Below are 21,632 nucleotides of genomic sequence, written 5' to 3' on the forward strand. Positions count from 1 at the left end.
CTCTGGCAGTGGAAGCAGACGGTAATCGCTATATCCTCAATGAATTTGTCAAATCCACTTTTAATGTCATCCAATTTGGTGGCCATCACTGCCTCCCACAGAAGTGAATTCCATAGTTTAACTAGGCGCTATGTGAAGAAGTACTTTCTTTTGTCTGTCCATCTTTCCTAAGGGCACACTGAGGTAGGTAGGTGTTTATGAGACGTATGGGTATGGGGTACTACCACTTCGGTTATAGGCAAAAGCTCAGTGTTTTAAATCATGGCAGCAGTGACGGGGCATGGGGTAGAGGGGAGCTTCATTTGTGGATTTTTGCCATGCAAAAGCATGAGCCTCTGCCCTCTAAGAGGAAAAAAGAAACAGCAACCTTGGCAGCTCTTGAGTAAGACTTTTATTCACTTGCACAATCCATTTAAACTTGAGCACATCCGATTCCTGCTAAATTCAGAGAGTGGTGAGCATATACTTAATTATTCCATTGACACCCATGGGGTGTGTTTTAGATTGCACCCATGTAATATGCAAAAAACGGGGAAGAAGGATGACGCTACTCTGCACAACAGGGACTTGGGACTTGTACTGTCTTGGTGCTGTTGGGCTTCAGATCCCATTATCTCTGATCATTAGTCAAGCTGGGGTTGATGGAAGCTGGAGTCAATAATGTCTAGAGGATGGTAGGTTTTGTCAGATGTTCCTGTGTATCACAAGCATACTCATGCTCCTTATGTAGCAAAAACAGTGCCGCTCACACAGAAAGAGGAGGTATTAGCAGGCTCAAGAGAATCCCAATGTTTGCAGAAAGTTTTTTTTTAAACCAATCAGCATATGCAAGTTTGTGCCCTGTAGGCCTGGGATTCCTCTCTTTTCAACCACCAGCTAGCAATGCCTCTGAAAGACAGCAAACAGAAAGTGTAGTGTAATGGTCAGAGTTTTAAAATAGGACCGGGGGACCATGGTTTGAATTCCCACTCAGTCACGAAGCTCACTGGGTGACCTTGGGCCAGTCATATTCTCTCAACCTAACCTACCTAAGTGGGTTGTGGTGATGATAAAATGGAGAGGAAGAGAACAATATGAAGGAAAACCTTCAGCTCCTTGGAGGAAAAGGTGGTATATAAATAGGAGAATAAGAAAGAAATAACTTTTCCAAGATGGAAGCAACCACTTTCTAAATTTCTCTGATAGCCATCAGCTTTCATATGCTGTGAAATCAGCATATGAGTCCAGTGACCCATGGCTCATTTTTAAAGTTTTGTTTTGGTTTTCTGGACTTATTAGCAGGAATGATAGACCTTGGGGGACAGGGAGACATACTTAAATGATATATTTGTTTTATTAAAACTTATATACCACTTGATTGTAAAAATATCCCTCAAAGAAGTTTACCAAAAGAGTTAAAAACAATTACCAAAAGAGTTTAAAACAAATATAAAATGTACTCAAAATGCAATCAAAATAATTAAAAAATTTAATTTTAGCAGCTTAAATGTTAACATTCTACATATATTTTTAGCAGGTGCTAAAAAGAGTACACTGAAATATAAATAGGCAGGGAGTTCCAAAAGATGCCTGCATGCCACATATTTGTCATCTACAAAAGCTTGTGTCATAATACATTTTTTTATTCTTTATTCTGCTACAATACTCTTTCTTGCATTTTCACTCTATCAAGAGTGGTCCAAATCATGGGGAGAGGTTCATAGCTCAGTGGCAGTGCATCTGCCTTGCAGGCAGATGGTCCCAGGTTCATTCCCCAGCATCTCCAGGTAGGGCTGGGAATGAAACCCCTGAAGAACTGCTTTCAGTCTGTGTTGACAGTTCTGAGTCAGACAGGCCAATGACTCTGATTCAGTACAAGTCAGCTTCCTATGTTTCTATACATCAGGGGAAGATAACTTTTGGTGCTCTTTATTTTGCTGGCCTCCAACTCCCACCAGTCCCCAGCCCCCATATTCAATGGTCAGGGATGGTGGGTGTTGTAGTCCACCAACTTTTCCCCTAACCATGTTAAGCATTAAGAGGGGTGGAAGGAAGATACCAACAATAGTAGCATGGCAATTGAAAATGATGGACTATGCAGAAATGGCAAAACTTACAGAAAAGCTCAGAGACAATGACATTGAGAAATTTAAAAAAGAATGGGAGGCATTTATTGTATATGTACAAAAATATTGTAAACAAGTAGAAACATTGGCAGGCTTTGACTAAACACTTGCAAGCAATTAAAATAAGATAAAGTTTATGGAAGGAAATTTGAACTGAAACAATAAAAACTGATGGTATGTAGTATATTCAATGAACCAGGAAAGGAAATGGAAGGAAGTCAGGAGGTTATAGAGAACCTCCAAAAAGATGTTTTAATTTTTTTATTTTAGTTCTTATAGTCCATGTTGGATATTTTGTATTTCTCTTTTTTTAATGGAAAATAATTGTTGAATTTGAAATTGTAAAACCAGTAAAAATTTATTTACCAAAAAAAAAAAAAAAAAAGATTTCAGAGGGCTTACTGTACTTTAAAGTTAATGCACGCCAGGGATTGGACAGGAATGGTTTCTGAGCAGACATGGCAGATGTTTATAGGATTACCCTCAAGGTGTCTGATGCCAGAAAGGTCCCCACCCACCTGCTTACCTCACTCTACATAGAAGTCTAGTCAGAGACAGGAAGCCAGACCTCCTCTTCTCCTCTCCCCCTGCTTATTTCCAGAAAGTTGAATAAGGTGGAAGGAAATTATGTGGACCAGGGCCTGGGAGACTGGGGTTCAAATCTCCACTCAACCATGAAGCTTACTGGTAACACTGGGCCACGCACTGTCCCTCAGGCAAAACAGCCTAACATGTTGTTATGAAGATAAAATGGAGAGCGCCACCTTGAGCTCCTAGAAGTCATAAGTGTAGTACTATTTTTATTTTTTTTTAAACAACCTTAAAAGAAGCCTGTCAAGCGATCCCAGTGGCAGGAAGAAGGGGTGGGAAGTTTCTCAACAGCCAGCGAGTAGCAGCTGTGAGGCCAGACTGTGTTGCTTTCCGACGGGAACCCCGGGACAACCGGCTGCCTGAGGAACCAGCCTTACAGATTAAGGCTTCCCGCGTTCTCAAATTCACACGCACGTGCCCCCCTCCCTCCCGACTCGTGTGAATCTTTGTGGATAGCGGCGGCAGCGGCAATTGCTCCACGCTTCTTGCTCGACGTGTCTCCGCAAGCCCAGAGCAGCCTCTTTCGCTCTCCGGTTTCTCCCGCAACTTCAATGCGTATTGCGCGTCAGTTTGGCCTGGGGAAAAACGCGTGACAAGGAAAGGAGGTGGAGAAAAATAATAGTACTTAAAAAAAAAAAAAAGTTAAAGCACGTTTTGCAAAGCAGTGAAAAGTAGATTCGGCTAGGAGAAGGAGGAAGGGTGTGTAGCTGTCTGTGTTGGTGTTCGGGTTGCGGAAACTGCCCTCTGTATTCGGATTCTTTTTTGGAGCGGCGGGGAGAGAACAGCCGCGCTTTGGGAACGGAGGAAATTCCCTCCGCTACGAGGCGGCGGCGGCAACAGCGGCGGCGGCGAAACCAGACGGCCGCTGCGGGGACGCCGCTAGAGCCTGCCTCTCTGGAATGAGGAACCAGCTGGCGCCTTCCTTGACACCAGCCTCGGCAGGCCGCGCCAGAACCGCGTGCGGAGGAGCCGCGCAAAACTTGACAAGGTAAAACCACACGGGGAACTTCGAGTCGTTGCGAGCTCCAGACTTCGTGGACGTATGGTGCGAGGGGGCAACGCGCATTGCTTCCCATCATGCGAAATGCTGCGAGGCAGACCAGTTCTTTTTGGCCCCTGCAGAGTCGGGGGCCGTGAACGTCTGCCCTGAAGTCCTGCCCTGGTGGCGCCACTGGAGCCGCGGAGGGAGCGGGAGCCGGAGGGCTTCGCTTTCTCTTGGTCGTCTGAAGGGGTGGGTTACCTCTAGACTTTGAAAAGAACAGTTAATTTTTTCTCTCTCTCTATTTCTCTCCCCCCCCCCCCGCGCGCCCCTAAGCTTCAATAGATCAAATGCCGTTTATGTATCTATATAACCCAACGGGTTTATTTCATAAGGGCTGGGAAGAGAGTTCTCTGGCTGAAGATCCCTGGGGTGACAGCCCCACAGAACTCATGCAGGCTTAAGCCCCGGATCCACTGAGTGATTTATGTGAAAGACCCATCGTGCAGTGGAACTGACTCCTGAGCATGTATAGGACCGGGAGGTTGTGTAGGCTGCAGAGGTCAGACCTATTAAACTTCATTAGGCTTTCAGTAATCTCAAATTTTTTTCAGGCACAGCATGACCCACCTTAAAAACAACAACAACAACAACAACAACAACAACAACAACAATATTCATTTAAGGACCCATTTCTTCTTCTTTATATGGTAATGGTACTGCTGTTGTTGTGAGCCCCTCAGATCAAGTCCTGGTAGAGGATTGATACCTCCCCCCCAGCCTGGCCCACCCATCTTCTATGCTATTGTCAGCCCTATTGGATCCAAGTAAACATGTATAGGATCAAGTTGCAAACCTGAGCTCATACATACACCTAGGGTAGCACAAGCATTTAACTCAGTGGGATTGACTTCTGAGCCAACCTTCATATGATTAGGAGGTAGGCCTAATGAGATCAATTAATCCCTAACTTTGGGCGTAGTGTGCAAGTCCTATTGACCATAAGTGGGATGTGCTTCTGAGTAAACTTGCTATGAAGACTGAACTCCTATAAACACACTGGCTGGTGAGTCCTGTTTACTTTTTAGCAAACATGCTTAAAGTTCTGGTGTTATCTAGCTGGGAACCTCTCAAACCCCCCCCCCCCCGCAATTTAAGGGCAGATGGACAGAAGGGCAGCTGCTGCAGATGGAATGTGTGTATGCAGTTTTGGCTCTCTCTTTTTAAAAAGCACCTGGAAGCACCTTATTTAAATATCTGCTAGCTCCTCCCTCCCACCATCTGAAAACTTATCAGATGCAGACCTAGATGGCTTGATTTAAAATCAACATCCTTTTCTCTTTCTCTCACCCATCCCAGCTTTTTAAACATCTACTCCTGATGAAGGGTTCGGTGGAAGTCAAAGGTTTGGTGACATTTTGCTTGGCCTAATAAAAGTATTGACATAATAAGGGCTTGGGAATTTTTCTAACATGCCAAAACAGCTAGCACTGATCTTTAAAAGTGTCTGTTTTGCAGCATAATCAATGCATTGCCTTGTGGCACATCCAAAGTGCACAAGTTCATTGTGAGTTCATTTTTTCAGTTTGTGTTAATTTTTATTAATTAGCCCCCAACTTTGAAAATCAACTGACAGGGTTTTTACAAATTTGTGCGACAGGTGATTTTTATCACTGGCTGTTAACCATAATGTCTAAATGGAGCCATTCTGTTGAGAGGCAGTCTACCTCTCAATAACAGTTGTTGCTGGGCTAATGGTAGAAGAGGACTGTCTGTTTCCTTCATCCTTTAAGCTTGTGGGCTTCCCAGCAGCATTTGGCTTGCTACTGTGAGGAACAGAATGCAGGTCTAGGAACACAACTGGTCTGACAAAGTCAGTGGGTAGTTCATTTACTTTTCCGCCTTTTGTTTCTCCCTCACTTACATCTATGTGCATGTAAAGCCTTCTACACAGGGATGCCATATGAAATGTATCCAAAACTTGATTTTGAATAAATGTGCAATTAATTGTTCCCTTTTTGAATGTTATTGTGTTGTTATCTTCCTTAGTGGGATGTGCAAATCGCTATTATAAATAACGTTTTTTGTAGGATGGGGGTCACTGATGATTAATTTATGGAATCAAGGGGCAATGGTTTTTGGGGACAATCCTATGCATGTTTACTCAGGGATGCGTCCCACTTTGTTCAATAGGACTTCCTCTCAGGTAAGCGTGGATAAGATTTGAGCTTAAATAATGAAGAGGCAGAAACTTGAGTCACACTCTAATGGAATTTAATTTTTGAAAACGGCCAGACTCTTGGGGTGACTGAAGGCTATGTTTGCAATACCCATGTCAGTAATTATCAGTTAAAAACAGGCCTCTTCCTCTCTCTATGCTGCACTGATGACATTCATACGTTTTCAGATTACTGTATAAGGGAGACGCTCCACCTTTTTCATGTCAGATTTTCTGTGTGAAAATGGTCCAGATCTAAATGCTGAAGATTCTTGCTCTCATTGAGTATATATTACAGTACTACAAGTATTCTAAGCCCTTATAGATCAGATGATGACACACAGTGAATATATATTTAATGTATTTTGATTTGCAGGTGTGTGACTAATGGTCTTTGAGGTTTTGTGGTTACCTGACTGTACTCTAAGCATAACAAACCAGGCCTTTGCACTTTTATACAGTGGGAATATGCTGCTTTGGAGCACTTAAAATATATAGAGATTTATATACATGTGGCTCAAGAAACCAACAAGTGAAAGCAATCCTGCCTCTTACTTTCACCTAATAATATGGTGTACCTTTTACAGTCACGTAATAATACATCACATAATAGGCTGTTCTGGTGAGCAAAGTCAGTAAAATTAGGTTGTCTCAGTACACCTTATTCTATAATATACCACAAACTGGAGAATCTGTCTGTCTGCTTTCTCCTGCTGAACCATGTTGCTGGTGCATAGTTCTCTTCCGGAGCTGTGAGGGATGTGAAAGTTACATAAGAGCAGCCTCCCCCAGCCTGGTGGCTCCAGACATTTTGGACTACAACTCCCATCAGTCCCAGTGGTGTCTGGGAGGTGTCCTGGTGTCTGGAGGGCACCAGGTTGGGGAAGGCTGTTGTAAAATGTGTTCCCTGATGAAGCCTACCAAATGTCACCTTTCCCCAAGGACTTGTGAGGCGAATCTGATGCTGTATTCCCCTTCTTTAGCACCTTTGGGCATCTTCTACACCATCCTGTTTTGGGGAACTGCATTTGCCTCACATTTTACATTTGCCTCTCATTTTTCAGAGCATCTTGAAATATTACTATAGAGACATGCAGGTTCCTTGCGAACCCTATGTCCACTGTAATTGTCTCTGTAATTCTTTTAGACTTTCTGGGCATCTGTGCTGCAGGCAGCAATTCCCCCAGTGAATGCAGCCACCATGTTGCTTATGTGCAGTGACACTCGGTTGTTGCTCTGCTGTGCTTAGGTAATATAGCTGCTCATTTGCAATTGCTCTGGCTTGACTCCTTCTGAATTGTGTATCTGTTGCCCTGGGACTTGATTATGAGCCCTCTGGAAGCCAAGCGCTTAACTGACAGGAGCCCTCCTTCCAAGGTGGGAACGTATAGTATACCCTGCACTGGTATGGTTAGCATTCCTCCATTTAGCTTATTGTAGTTCACGAAACCTTGTCCAATTCCTTCTGCAGTGATGATGCTTCCATCTGCTAGATTGGGTTTTTTCTTTACTGTTAAGGTCTAACTCTGTAAGGAAGCTTCTGTTAATGGCCATGTGACTTGTTGCTCTAGTCCAGAGTCCGCACACGAGCTGTGGGATAAGTTTCCTTGTGTGGCTTTGAAGCACGCACTTCATTGCTGTTATGACTTTCTTACCTTATCTCTCTGCCTTGTTTTTTGTGCAGTACTATTTTTGTTAATACTATTGTTAGCACAATTCACCCTCCTCTTTTTTCTTTTTAAAGTTTACTTCATTCCCCCCTCTCTCTTTCTTTCCTCTTTCCTTGCTAGATTTACAAATGAAAAAAATAATTTAACAAGTTAAACTGCAAACCCAAAATTGTTTTTATTTAATTATGTTTTGATAGGCACATTGGTGGAAGACACGGGTATAACCGGCTACTAGCTGTGATGGCTATGTAATGCCTCCACTGTCAGAGGCATTATGCTTCACAATACCAGTTGCTGGGAACAACAGGAGTGAAGAGTGCTCTTGTGCTCAAACAATCCTTGTAGATTTCCCACATGCATCTAGTTTGCTAATGTGCAAACAGGATTCTGGACTAGATGGACCATTCGGCTGATCCAGCAGGCTCTTCTTATGTTTTCAGGCTTTTGCTGTTTTGCTTTCCGTATGAAGCAGCCCCTTGTGGGTTCATCCACACTTCTGTTTGCCCTACGATTTCTAGACACTGGTCAGAGAGGTTTTTTCTTTTGTCCTGCTGCTTTTCCTGGGAAAACCTGCTGTTTACTACTGAATCGCAACAAATGTCAGTTCAGTTTTCTATAGATTGACATGTGGTCTGATTCAGCAGTAATCAGCAGGGTTTTCCCGGGAAAAGCAGCAGAATGAAAGAAAAACCTCTCAGACCCGTGCCTAGAAATCAAGGGGCAAATGGAATAAACTGGGACAAAGGGAAGTGTGGTTGAGCCCTAAGTGTCCTTTAAGTGTTCCTTAAGTGTTGTTTCCTTCTTTTGCATCTTGCAGTCAGTGCTTCGTAGCAAAGCTTCCCTATCCTGGTGCTGACTTCCCTGTATAATCTTCTTCATGCCCTGGAATCCATCCCTAGTCGACCCACCACAAACTCAGGGCGAGTTGCTTTTCAGGACTTGTTTCTAAGGCATTCACGAGGGCAGCGTACACATGAGTAAAGCTGCCACACGGCTGTCCTTCATGTTCCCCCACTCCATGCCAAATAGTTTCCCCACCGCTTCCAACTTTGTGCTTTTGAGGTCTTTCAACTCAACTCCATCCCAAGTCTTCTGCTGTGTGAGAAAGTCCTTTTTTAAAAAGAAGAAAAGGTATTTTCATGATTTATTTGCCAGCCCCCTTTTAATGGTCTTTGGATGCTGACCTCCTCTGCTGAGGTTTTAATGAGAATGATGTGAGTTCTGAAGTCTGTTCTGTTTTTCATGGTGGATGTGGTTTTATTCTGCTGTTTATGTCTTTATCCTCTCTGCATTTTTTATTTATGTTGTTTTTTAATTGAATTTATTGAATTGCTTGCGATAAGGCAGGGTAAACACCTTTTAAATAAAAGCAAGCAAGCAAGTAAGAGGTCTCTCTAAGGTGAAGAAACAGTAACAACAACAAAAACCATTCCAGCAATCCTTCATCTTCATCTTGTGTCTTTTTGTCTGGCTAACAGCCAAATAATCAAAGGAAGAATTTCTCAAACTGTTGCCCATGGACTGCTTGTGGTCCAATTGTTACACAGTTAGGAGTATCTGTTCTTGATGCCACAAATGATTGCTGAATATCAATTTCAGGAGATCAAGGCTGCTTTGACTGGGGCTGGATTATTAGAAAGGCCTCTCACCTGGGGCCTGTGATTGTCGTAATATTTTAATTTTTATTTTAATATAACCCAGAAGTGCATTTATATACCTCTGAACATCAAAAGCATCTCCAAGTGGTTTGCAACAACAAAAGTGCACGCGCGCACACACACACACACACACACACACGAACTAAAAACCACAGTACCAAATAAATCAATAAAATTCCCCAAAAGCAAGAACAGCAGCCTATTTCGAAAACATTTTGAGTCAGAGATCTTTTATCTCTTCACTCTCCCTTTGCAAAGGCAAATCCTGACTCACATTATGCATCATTCACCCCACCAACAGATACATATCACACCCAGATTCTCCCTTACATGTCCTCCCAACCACTTTTCTCACTACGTAAACAGAAATCTTGCAGTACCACTACTCATCGAGCATCACTCATTCCATTCTGCTCCCATACCTCTTGCTAACATCCCTCCCCCATCACTCTAAAATCTCCCTGTGAATCAGGAAACCACTCTCACCAATGACATCCACTACATTGGAAAGGCAAGACTGTGCTTATAAAAATATCAGTTTTGCTTGCACTCCGACTGCACCAGCAAAGAATATATTTTTTATAACAATTTATTAATTTTCCAAAAAGATAACATCAAAAATAAACATAACAACAACAATATATAAGGAAAAAGGAAAATGCAAAAAACAAAATAACCCCCCCATCATAATAAAAATTTAAACCATAATTTTTGATTGACTTCCCTCCCCTCCTCCTCTTGGTTTCATTGCTTAATGCTTGTTCACGCATGTCCTTATTACCTTAATAATCCATTTTTTAGACCTTGTTCATCTTAATACAAGTGAGTTTTTAAAAGTTATACTAACGTAAAAATCTATACACAAAGCTTAAAAGATGAGCATTAAACCTTTACCCTGAACACCAGCAAAGAAAAAGGTTTGATGAGACCTCCGTCAATTTTCAAGTGGTTGATGGGAGAAAAACACAATTTTCAAGTGGTCGATGGGAGAAAAACAAACAAACAATTGTGCTAAACCAAGGAGGAAACTGTTTCCCCCCTTCTTTCTTTCCCTTCCTTCTTGCATTTACTAGTCATTTTTTCATGAAAAAATGTGATCAAAGCAACTTATAAAAATGCAATTAAAACCAAATTTAAGAAATAAAAAAAAAGGGGGGGATAGAAATACACCCATGCCTTTAAAATACCAGATGTAATATTTTAAATTTAGTGTGCAGCAGCTTATGGCATAGTAGAACTGGGCCCTTAATCATCTGTAGGGATAGTATTAAGTTGTGGCCCTTAGTTTGAGAATAGACAGTGTTACACATGGGGAATCAAAGGCCGCAGGTTCTTCATTTCTGGCTTAATAGAAGGATGAGGCACGGTGCAGGGTCAATACCAAGCAATTGTATAATAGCGCTTTCAATACATCACTGTATATGAAACAGGAAGGTGTGGATTGCACATAGGAAACCTACACACATTGCATTCAGCTGTATGCACATAGGACCTAGAATACAAAGCAATTCCATCCCTCCACCTGTTCACTTTTATTCTGCAAGACCACCAGTAGAAATATTTAGTTGGATAAAGAAAGATAGGTATTTGTCATGAAAAGCGTTACCTAGCTTATCTCTGAATGGACTGAATTTGTGGGTTTCAAGGAAGTGGGGTTATAGAAGTAGCACAGCAAGATTCTCTTACAAGCTCCTTCTCAGTTTGGGGGCACTTAAAAGCTACTACAATTCCAATCTTGTTGTTACTTATCTGGCATTAGGCCCCCACTGAGCATACTTGGATTTGGGCTGTGCAAAACGGCTTTAGGCTTGCCTGCAGGATCATGTTATTTATATACGTATAAATACTGATATATATATATATATATATATATATATATATATATATATATATATATATATATTTGCTTTCGTAGATTTTCACGGGTACAGGAATGCAGGTTTTGGTGTCCTCGGGTGTCTTCCCGTGTAAAAGTTGGGGTGTCTAGGCGACGTTTCGACGAGGTCTCACTCGTCATCTTCAGGCTGGTGCTTTCGGCTTCTTGTTACTGGAACAGAGCAGGATCTCAGTGTTTGAGTTCCTATAAATACTGTAGAGGGGGTGTGGTGTATAGCCTCCAATGTTCTGGGCAGAGAGGAAGTTCCCAGGCTAGTGTGCCTTTTCTTCTTTTGTTCCTTAATTACTTGAGAGATATCTTGAGTGATTTCTTGAGTGATATCCTGAGTACCACTTAGGTGGGTCATTAGGTGTGGATTAGTTGTTAAAGTCTTTGTGTCTTGACCTCTTGAACTTTGTGAAGAGTTTTCCTGAGAAGATGGCTGTACTGTACTTAGTTGTGCTCTGGCTTGGCTTCGTGTATAGGGGCGAGCTGTGGTTTTGTGGCTTGTGTCAGCCAGATCTGTGTAGGGATTGCAGGGGGGTGCAGCATCCGGAGGTGCCACCATGGATTGGCTACTGGATGGTGTCTGTAATTCATCTGTGGAGAGGGTCTGGGTTTGGGTCTGGTGTGGTTGATTGGTGTTGGCGTTCTGTGTGCCTCTGGATCTGGTGTCAGTTTTTGTGGGGAGGGCTAATTTCCAGATGTCTGGCAAGCGGGATGTGTCGTCACGCTTGTTCATGTTGTGAGGGTGTTTCTCTATCTCGATGGCTTCCATGATTATTCTCTTGTGGTGATGTTCCGTGTTAAAGAGCAATTTGGAATCTGCAAAATTAATTTCGTGTCCTGTTTCTTTCATGTGTTGGAAAAGAGAGGAAGTTTTTTCTTCTTTTTTGACGGCATTCTTGTGTTCTGCGATACGTGCATTTATTCGTCTGTTTGTTTGTCCAATGTACGTGGCTGGGCAGACTTTGCAGGGTATTTCATAGATCCCTTGGTTTTCCAACTGGATTTTATCCTTGGGGTTTCTGAGGATATTGGCTATTTTTTGGTTGGTGCAAAAGGCTGTTTTGATATTGTGTTTATGGAGGATTTTGCTAATTTTATCTGTAGTGCCCTTGATATAAGGAAGGAGGGCCATGCCATTGTTTTCTTCTGTGTCTTGGTTTTTGGGGGGTGTTTCCTTTTGGATTAGCTTCGTAATCCTGTTTTGCTGGTATCCATTGGTATCCATTGGTACAGTACAGCCATCTTCTCAGGAAAACTCTTCACAAAGTTCAAGAGGTCAAGACACAAAGACTTTAACAACTAATCCACACCTAATGACCCACCTAAGTGGTACTCAGGATATCACTCAAGAAATCACTCAAGATATCTCTCAAGTAATTAAGGAACAAAAGAAGAAAAGGCACACTAGCCTGGGAACTTCCTCTCTGCCCAGAACATTGGAGGCTATACACCACACCCCCTCTACAGTATTTATAGGAACTCAAACACTGAGATCCTGCTCTGTTCCAGTAACAAGAAGCCGAAAGCACCAGCCTGAAGATGACGAGTGAGACCTCGTCGAAACGTCGCCTAGACACCCCAACTTTTACACGGGAAGACACCCGAGGACACCAAAACCTGCATATATATATATATATATATATAAAACAATTTAGTGTTTATGTATAACAACTATCCAGTCTGATGTTTGCATGTGTAGGCAACATAGCTGTCAGGAAATGTGTGTTTGAAGAAATATGTTTTAAGCATGCAGAAAAAAGATAGTATGGTTGCACATGCCTGCTCTCCAAGGGGAAGTTGTTCCACATGGTTGGTGCCATTCCTGTAGAACAGTAGTCTTCAAGCTTTTCAGACCCAGGGCCCAGTTTTAACTCAAACATACATCTAGGGATCGCTTTCTGAATCTTTTACCATCTATTTGCCTGGTGGTAGTGCTCCTGTTGCGACTCACCTCGGACCATGTTGTGAGCCACTAGTGGGTCCTGATTCACTAGTGAAAGGTGAGTGCTATCCTTCTGGATGGATAGAAGATGGAACACCACAGGCTGCAGACAGGTCCATTGGGGATAAGACACTCTTTCAAATAAATTGTTGCCAAGCTATTTAGGGCTTTATGCACCACAACAGTAAAGCCTTAAACCTAGCTAAGTAGCCAGCCAGACAGTGCACCTTCCTCAGCAGATGGAATATATGCTCACACCACGGTGTGCCTCTCAGATGAAGAGCTACGCTGCTGCATTCTACACTAGCTGCAGCTTCCAAACCGGGCTTAAGGGCTTCCCCACATAGAAAGCATTGCAGTAATCCAGTGTTAGTGTTTCATTGCATTGGGTTTTGAATAGTTCATGCTGCAGCAATGTGAAAGGCAGGAGATAAATATTTTAAATAAGTAAAGTAAACTTCATTTATTTTATTGCATTTAGGAGGCAGTGTGCCTCTGAATGTCAGTTGCTGAGGTTCACAGACAGCAAGAGTGCTCTTGATTCTGGTTGGCCACTGTGAGAGCAGGATGCTGGACTAGAAGGCCCCCCTGATCCATTAGGATTTTTCTTCTCTCCTAATGAAACCTCTTTTTTGTATTTCACATGGTACAAATGACATTATTTTCTGTTTAATACCTTTTCTGTCATTTTTAACTCAAAAGGTCCTGGAGGAGTAATGTTTTCTAAAGAATATACTGTAAATACCCTTCTCAGGAGAAATATATCAGCCTTTTTCCTCCCAGGGGTTTGTCTATTGCTGTTTTTGAACACCGGTGCTCATTTTATTTTTAAAAGGGATGGCCTGCAAAGCAAATATTAGCACTAGACAGGGCTATGCTGATTCATGACTGCTTTAAAAACCTGAATGCTCCGTACAGTGGATTTGAACTTGCTCAGATGGTGTTGTTTTTTTGAATGTTGGTTACTCCCATACCAGTACCTTGAATGACTAGCTTTGGGGGAAGGAGAGGAGGAAAAAAATGCCAAGTTTATCTCAGTAAAACTCTTATAACTTCTACAGCAGGAAAAACCTGGCGGCGCTTCTTGTTGGATGCAGTAAGCACAGTGGGTTTTGTTTTTGTTTTTTGGGGAGTTGGTTTTACTGAAGGATGGTGATGAAAGTGGAGCCAGTCTGACCCAGTACCCAGTACAGGCAGCTCTCTATGGTGAGGAAATTATAGTGGATAAACCTTCTAGGCAGGGCACAATTCCTATTCTCTGCTCAACTCCGGAGAACCTTGGGCCACCTTCCCTTCTGGAACAGGGATGAGAGGGTGCAGTCTGGACAACCCTTTTCAGAGAGAAATTTAATTGCCCCTCCCCAATGCATACAGCACAATGAGATTCTCAGGCCCAGGAGCCAATGGCAGCCCACTAAGCCCTTCTGCCGGACTCTTGCCATGTTCTCTAGGCCACAGCCCTACCAGTACAGCTTGTGCCCTCCTTGGGTGCTTTTGCCTGGCCTTTTCCTTGAACTACAAAAATGCCTCTTGCTTGCCTAGATGGAGGTTGGAGAGAGGTGCAGGTGTAGGAATCTCTGGATTTTGCCTGGCTGGAGTACTGCCCACAGTACAAAGATAAGAGTCACTCGTTCGTTGCTCCTCCCATTTTCACTCTGGCCCCTCCCACCACTGTTATGCAGCCACACCCCCTGAAGATTGCCCAAGAGGGAATGCTGCCCATAGGCTGAGCAAGCTTCCGCACCTCTGGCAAAGGATAAGATTGAGCGGGTATTGGCAGGTACAAAGAACTGGCGAAAAATTTAGGGTTGACTACCATGTCCTTTAAGGGACGTGGGTGGCACTGTGGGTTAAACCACAGAGCCTAGGACTTGCCAATCAGAAGGTTGGCGGTTCAAATCCCCATAATGGGGTGAACTTCCTTTGCTTGGTCCCTGCTCCTGCCAACCTAGCAGTTCGAAAGCACGTCAAAGTGCAAGTAGATAAATAGGTACCGCTCTGGCAGGAAGGTAAACGGCGTTTCCGTGCGCTGCTCTGGTTCGCCAGAAGCAGCTTAGTCATGCTTGTCACATGACCCGGAAGCTGTACGCCCACTCCCTTGGCCAATAAAGCGAGATGAGCGCTGCAATCCCAGAGTCGGCCACAACTGGACCTAATGGTCAGGGGTCCCTTTACCTTTACCTTTACCGTTTCCTTTGGGTGGCGCTGTGGGTTAAACCACAGAGCCTAGGACTTGCCAATCAGAAAGTCGGCGGTTTGAATCCCTGCAACGGGGTGAGCTCCCGTTGCTTGGTTCCTGCTCCTGCCCACCTAGCAGTTTGGAAGCACATCAAAGTGCAAGTAGATAAATAGGTACCACTCTGGCGGGAAGGTAAACAGCGTTTCTGTGTGCTGCTCTGGCCACATGACCTGGAAGCTGTACGCTGGCTCCCTCGGCCAATAAAGCAAGATGAGCGCTGCAACCCCAGAGTCGGTCACGACTGGACCTAATGGTCAGGGGTCCCTTTACCTTTACCTTACAACTAATATCTGCTCAGAGTAGACATTAATGTCCCTAGGTTCATGTTCATGAATTTCAGTGGGCCTTTTCTGAGTAGAACTAACTTTGGAGACAACCCTTAGTAGTGGGACTTTTTTAATAGTGTCACAGTCATTCACTTGGTCACTTTTGCAACAACCCTACATAGGGTGGGGGTGGTGACTGTATTATTCCCATTTTGCAGTTGCGGGAACTGAGACTGACTGACTGTGGATTTCCTGAGAGGCAGAGGCAGGTTTTGAGATGCGGATGTCTGGTTCACAGCTCAGACTCCTAGCTGCTCTGCTAGCTGTCAGTGGCACAGGTGGGCCCCCCACGGCTGCATGCATCCCCTGACTTTATTATATACAACTCCTGATACCACCTACAGTTTTCTCATTCTTCCATCCAAAAAATAATTCCTTCATTCGTGCTCCTTATTTTTTCCTGGCTGTTAAAAAATGTAGAAGACCCTTCTGGAACTATAATGGAATATAGTGCAAGCTTAGTGCTCATGTTGGTATTACAGGCCACAACCATTTCAGGCACATCTGATATGTGCACAACCACGCTGAACCCAGAAATGATCTGAAAACGTCACAAAAATGGGAAGGGGTGGAACAGGGTGTTTGCAGCTTTTATCCATGGATGTTCCTATTATATGTGATTTCATGTAAGCCTGCAATGCCATGGAACATAACCCCACACAAATTGGTCACTGCCTTTATTTGCTTCCGGGGAAAAACCTGTTTGCAAATAATATGGCAATATGGGCTAAACTTGCACTATATTCCACTATAGTTCTGGATGTGGCTTCTACATTGTCTGAAAGTTCAAACATAATGTGGAAATTAACAGGGAAACATGAAAACAGAATAAACTGCCTAATAGGCTCTTTAATTTCAATCAGTCTACAACTGAGTAGATCTGCCTTTCCACACTTTTTGGGCCAAACTAGGCAATGGTGGGACATCTGTGTCTTAGGCCCCAATCTGCCCCATTCCCACAGAAAGCAGGGAGATGCGCAGGTGCGGTGTTTGTGCTAAACTCTCCCCCTGGAACATAGGAAGATGTCCTAAACAGTGTAGATAGTTCTAGATTAAATACATTAATCTGCTGCCATGATGTCTAATTTGACCATTTCTGTAACAACATTTACCTTCAAGTATGCCTCTTTGCAGAACTCATTGGCCTGACTTCTGCACAGACATGTGTAGGATCATGCTGTTAGTCACTTTGACACTTGGAGCGAGCCTCTGGTTTTTGTGCAGAGCTTTAATAGGTGGGTAAACAGGTTTTCAAAGCTGAATTGTGGAGGCTTCAGCCCCACCGCCTCTCTCTTTTCCTCTTGCACCATCCCTGCTGTGTTTTAGAAAGTCCCACTACAACAGCGCCCTTCAAAAGAAAATCCTGTTAGCTTTCACATTCATTGTTTGCGTGAAAGCCCTGGATGGCTAAACTGTGCTCTCTCATTCAGCGGGACCCTATTCTCTCCCTCAGAGCTGACAATATGGCATACTTTGGCCTCAGCATGCATGCACAAGGTTGAAATCGCCAGGCTGCCTACATAAGCCAGAGGGGAAGGGAATATCGCAATGGGATGGAGAGTATATGAACCTCTGGAATAAAAGCAGAAAGAAGAGGAATGTCATTGGTCAGAAATGGTTGTGAATGAAATGTTTGAACTACAGATGATGCCCAGCCCTATCTTTTGTGGCTGGGGCAACCCAGTCAGATAGGTGGCATATAAATAAACAAGTTGTTGTTGTTGTTTGTTTGTTTAACTGCTGTTTTTAGAAGGTTGGAGAGGGGGGATAATGGGCTTAAAACTGGCAGTGTGTGTGTGTGTGTGTGTGTGTGTGTGTGTGTTAGAGTATGGAAATGGAGCTTTTGGCTTAATTTGTTGCATTTAGAATCTTCCCTTTAGCAAAAGGAAAAAAAGAAAGCATTAAGAGGAGTTTGTAATCTAAAGAAAGATAAATGACACACAAAGAAAAAGGAAAATGAGGGAGGAGGGAAAAGCAAGCTTAAGCACATGTTCTCAAAGTTACAGTTCTTATAACTCAGTTAAGATCAGCAACCCCTTGCCATTGTGAGTGGTGGTTCTGGGTGTCTCACCATAATGAGTGCCTCCCCAAAACACCCTTTCCTCCTAGATCAGATGCAGGAACCAGCTGATCCACTGGGCAGTGATAGAAAGGCAACCTGCTCATCCTCTCCCACTCTTCTTCCTCCCTACTGATTCCTTCTCTTTTAGTAACTACAGTGGGACCTCTTGTTACAGATGCTTCAGGTTACAGACTCTGCTAACCCAGAAATAGTACCTCAGGTTAGGAACTTTGCTTCAGGATGAGAACAGAAATCACACAACGGTGGCGCAGCGGCAGCGGGAGGCCCCATTAGCTAAAGTGGTACCTCAGGTTAAGAACAGTTTCAGGTTAAGAACGAATTAAGTTCTTAACCCGAGGTACCACTGTACTGGTTCATAAAGTACATCACATCCTTTCAGGCATTACTTTCTTCTTGCTGGGAGACAACCCTGCCTGAAATCCTAGAGAGTCGCTGCCAGGCAGTATGGACAGTACTGGGCAAAATGAACAAATGGCCTGACTTGGTATAAGGCAGCTTCCTATGTTCCATCTTACATGCACATGCAGTTGCCAAGTTGGCAAACCCTGCTGTGCGACACTGACTATTAAATCCAGATGTTCACTTCAAAAGCAGGAAGGAAGGAGGTGCTGGTGGTACCTTTCTCCCAGGCTTCAAGATGCTTGATGTTGTTAATGGCTGGTTTGTTCTCTGCCTCCTTTGGCAAACCAATGGATGAGTCAAGAAACCCTGTTCATGGGAATGGAGGGAAGAGAAGAGAAATTATTTCTCCTTTTTCTAAATAGGATGTTATTGCTGCCTGCTGAAGTCACTTTTCAGTCAGAGACTTGCCTCTTTCTTTCCTATGTGTTGCCTTTAAGCTAGATCTTCTATTTTCTGTGCATGTGGCTGGGCAAACGATTTGGAGTGCTCTAATACCTTTCTTTTCGGAGTGCCTTAAGTTGTGTTTAAGTTGCATTGTACATATCAGAACTTGTGCAACATTACAGTGGTACCTCGGGTTACAGATGCTTCAGGTTACAGACTCCACTAACCCAGAAATAGTACCTTGGGTTAAGAATTTTGCTTCAGGATGAGAATAGAAATTGTGCGGCGGTGGCACGGCGGCAGCGGGAGGCCCCATTAGCTAAAGTGGTAACTCCGGTTAAGAACAGTTTCAGGTTAAGAACGGACCTTCAGAACGAATTAAGTTCTTAACCTGAGGTACCACTGTATCTTGAAGCTGAAGCTTTGGAGCATACAGAACAGCTCCTTGTGATTCTTCCCACAAACCTTCCCCAGAGTGACCATAGGAGCCAATTCTCAGTGGCTGACTCACCACCTTTCACTCTGACTCCAATAAGCACAAACGGTGAAAAGATTTCATGGTGGCTAAAAACCTCATCTTTCATGCTGACTGGAAGGCTCTGGGATGCTGGAGACAAGCACCCCTCCGGGATCGTGCTGCGGAAGTAGTAATGGGTCCTTGATCTCCTGCAACCCAGGCCACTACAGCTTTTATTTTAATAGCTGTAATGGTTTACCAAATCACTTTACTTCCCTCTCCAACACAATAACTCTCAAATGCTGTGACTCCCAAACTAACTCTTTAACTTACTCAATAACTCTTTAACTCTCCTGAAAGAAATGCTCTAAGCAAAAACCTTTGGCAAGAGGACATGTAAGACATGTCACTGTTTCTTAGCAACTTTGCTCAGCAATGACATTATTCCTCTTAATGTTAGTTTCTGTAGCCTTTAATAGGTTAAGCAGTTTTATTTATATCTATTAACTTAAAAAATAATAATTCTAGACCATTCACCATTCACCTAGCAGATCCCAGTGCAGTGTTCCAATCACAGAAATACAATATATGAAAAAAATAAGATCCTTAAAAGAGAAATAAGATTAAAAGGCAAAAATATTACAAAACTGTTGCAGCAGAACAAAAGCTACACAAACCCAGTGCCAGAAATATTACACTACATTTCTAGCCAGCAGAACTGTTGGGATTTCATATGTGTGTTACTGCATTAGAATTTTCAACTTCTAGTTCCTGAAACACTGGTGCCCATGACCGTTAGGAGGAGTGCAGAGAGAAGAAATGCCATGATTCATCTGCAGCTCCATGACTGGATGCGTTCATGTGCCCCAGCTGCAACAAAACATGTCTCTCCTGTATCAGTCTCTACAGCCACAACAGGCACTGTAACTCTCCATCGGTTTGACGTTTCCCCCAAAGGAGTACTCCTCCATTGTCTCTCAAGACAGACGGATGCCAACAGAGCCAAAAATCTCATATTGCCCAAAGGTTGCAGAGTAACATTGTCTGGTTTTGGCACCTGCACATATACAGCAGATACAAAAACAATGAAAGTGTGTTTGTCACCTCAAAATTCCAGGTTGAACCCTTTGGCCCTGAGACTACATATACTGGTAGATAAGTTAGGAGGGCCATTCCATGGAGCATTCTTGGGGTGGTAGAATCTTGCAACAGTTTGTTGGAGACTGAAAAAGGAAATTCTTAGGCTATTTCTCAGAACATTTTTTTCTGAGAAATTTTGGCCCAGGCTCATTGACATGGACCTTGTTTGATTTCATCACATAAGGGGAGCCCTGCTTATTCATGACCAACTGTTCCAAGGAATGGACAAACCAGCCTCTTGAATATTGCAGGCATTCAGTCATAAACTAATCCTGTTTTCTGCAGGCTCCCCCCCCCCTTTAGGTGGGGGAAAACATGAAAAATATTGGATCTAAACCGTACCCATTTCAGGTAAAGGTACCCCTGACTGTTAGGTCCAGTCGCGGACAACTCTGGGGTTGCACGCTCATCTCGCTCTATAGGCCAAGGGAGCCGGCGTTTGTCCTCAGACAGCTTCCAGGTCATGTGGCTAGCATGACTATGCCACTTCTGGCAAACCAGAGCAGCACACGGAAACGCCGTTTACCTTCCCGCCGAAGCGGTACCTATTTATCTACTTGCACTTGATGTGCTTTCGAACTGCTAGGTGGGCAGGAGCTGGGACCGAACAAGGGGAGCTCACCCTGTCACAGGGATTCAAACTGCTGACCTTCCAATCGGCAAGTCCTAGGCTCTGTGGTTCAGACCACAGCACCACCCACATCCCTACCCATTTCAGGTATTTCCCCTAAAATACTCCTCTTGCATCCAATCCTGCTCTAAAGTGTCCCCCTTGTGCACTCAGCACCCGCTCCTGTAAAATGCAGATGTTTGAGTTTTTTACAGTCTCGGAACTGTGAATTATGTGAGATTGCTTTAAAATTCAGACCAAACAAAATTCTTCTCCCTTCTTACCTGTTCCAGTGCCTAGTTTCTGATGACCAGCCAGATGCCCCAAGATGTCCAGAAGCAGGTCATGCAAGACACTGAGTGCCCCCTGTTTCTCATTCCCTATACTCAGAGGTACACTGACTCTGAACATGGAGGAGCCATGTCGCTATCTTAGCTTGCAGCTGTTGGTAGACCTGTCCTCCTATGAATTTATGTAAACTCCTTTTAACAACAATAGGTGACTGATTGCTGTTGGTCTGCCTGTCTGTGTCTAATGATGTTTCCCAAGAGATGAAAGCAGTGGTTCTGAAATGCCCCCTGGGCCATATTAGTAAACCTTGCCCCGTCCAGTAAGCAGATGCTAGAATCCCAGCTGTAACAATATCAGGAGCACCAACAGAATTTTGGTGGGTTCATACAAGAACTCTGGCTCCCAGTCTCCTTGTGTGAACAGCCTTCATCAGCAGCAAAAAGTCACTTTACTTTCGGGATTCAAAGTGGAGCTTTGGTGCCCGTTGAGATACAACAGCACTCCCCATAGGTTACTTCAGATATTCCATTTTTCTACTTGCTTTGGGGGGGCATATTTGCTGCCAATTTTAAAATATGCCCATTACAAAAAGAAGCAGCAGCTGAAAGTATAAATGGAGAAACACAGAGAATGCCAAAGGGCAAGCAGGCAT

The 21,632-nt window shown here is 43.5% G+C and overlaps 1 protein-coding gene across 3 annotated transcripts in view; it reads left to right on the forward strand.

The window, feature by feature from the left end:
• The window catches only part of ARHGEF9 (Cdc42 guanine nucleotide exchange factor 9), a 282,117-nt gene that overhangs the window by 26,726 nt on the left and 233,759 nt on the right, over nucleotides 1-21,632 (forward strand). The window contains exon 1 of one of the 3 annotated variants that reach the window (XM_081846904.1): nucleotides 3,539-3,684. The exons of 1 other annotated variant lie outside the window; for it this stretch is intronic. The gene's annotated coding sequence lies outside the window, so the exon portion shown is untranslated. Of the gene's footprint in view, nucleotides 1-3,538; nucleotides 3,685-21,632 lie in introns of those variants that run through there. One more of the 3 variants, XM_081846907.1, reaches the window with a different exon arrangement.

This window comes from Podarcis erhardii (assembly GCF_964252035.2).
Source record: "Podarcis erhardii genome assembly, chromosome: Z".
NCBI lineage: Eukaryota > Metazoa > Chordata > Lepidosauria > Squamata > Lacertidae > Podarcis > Podarcis erhardii.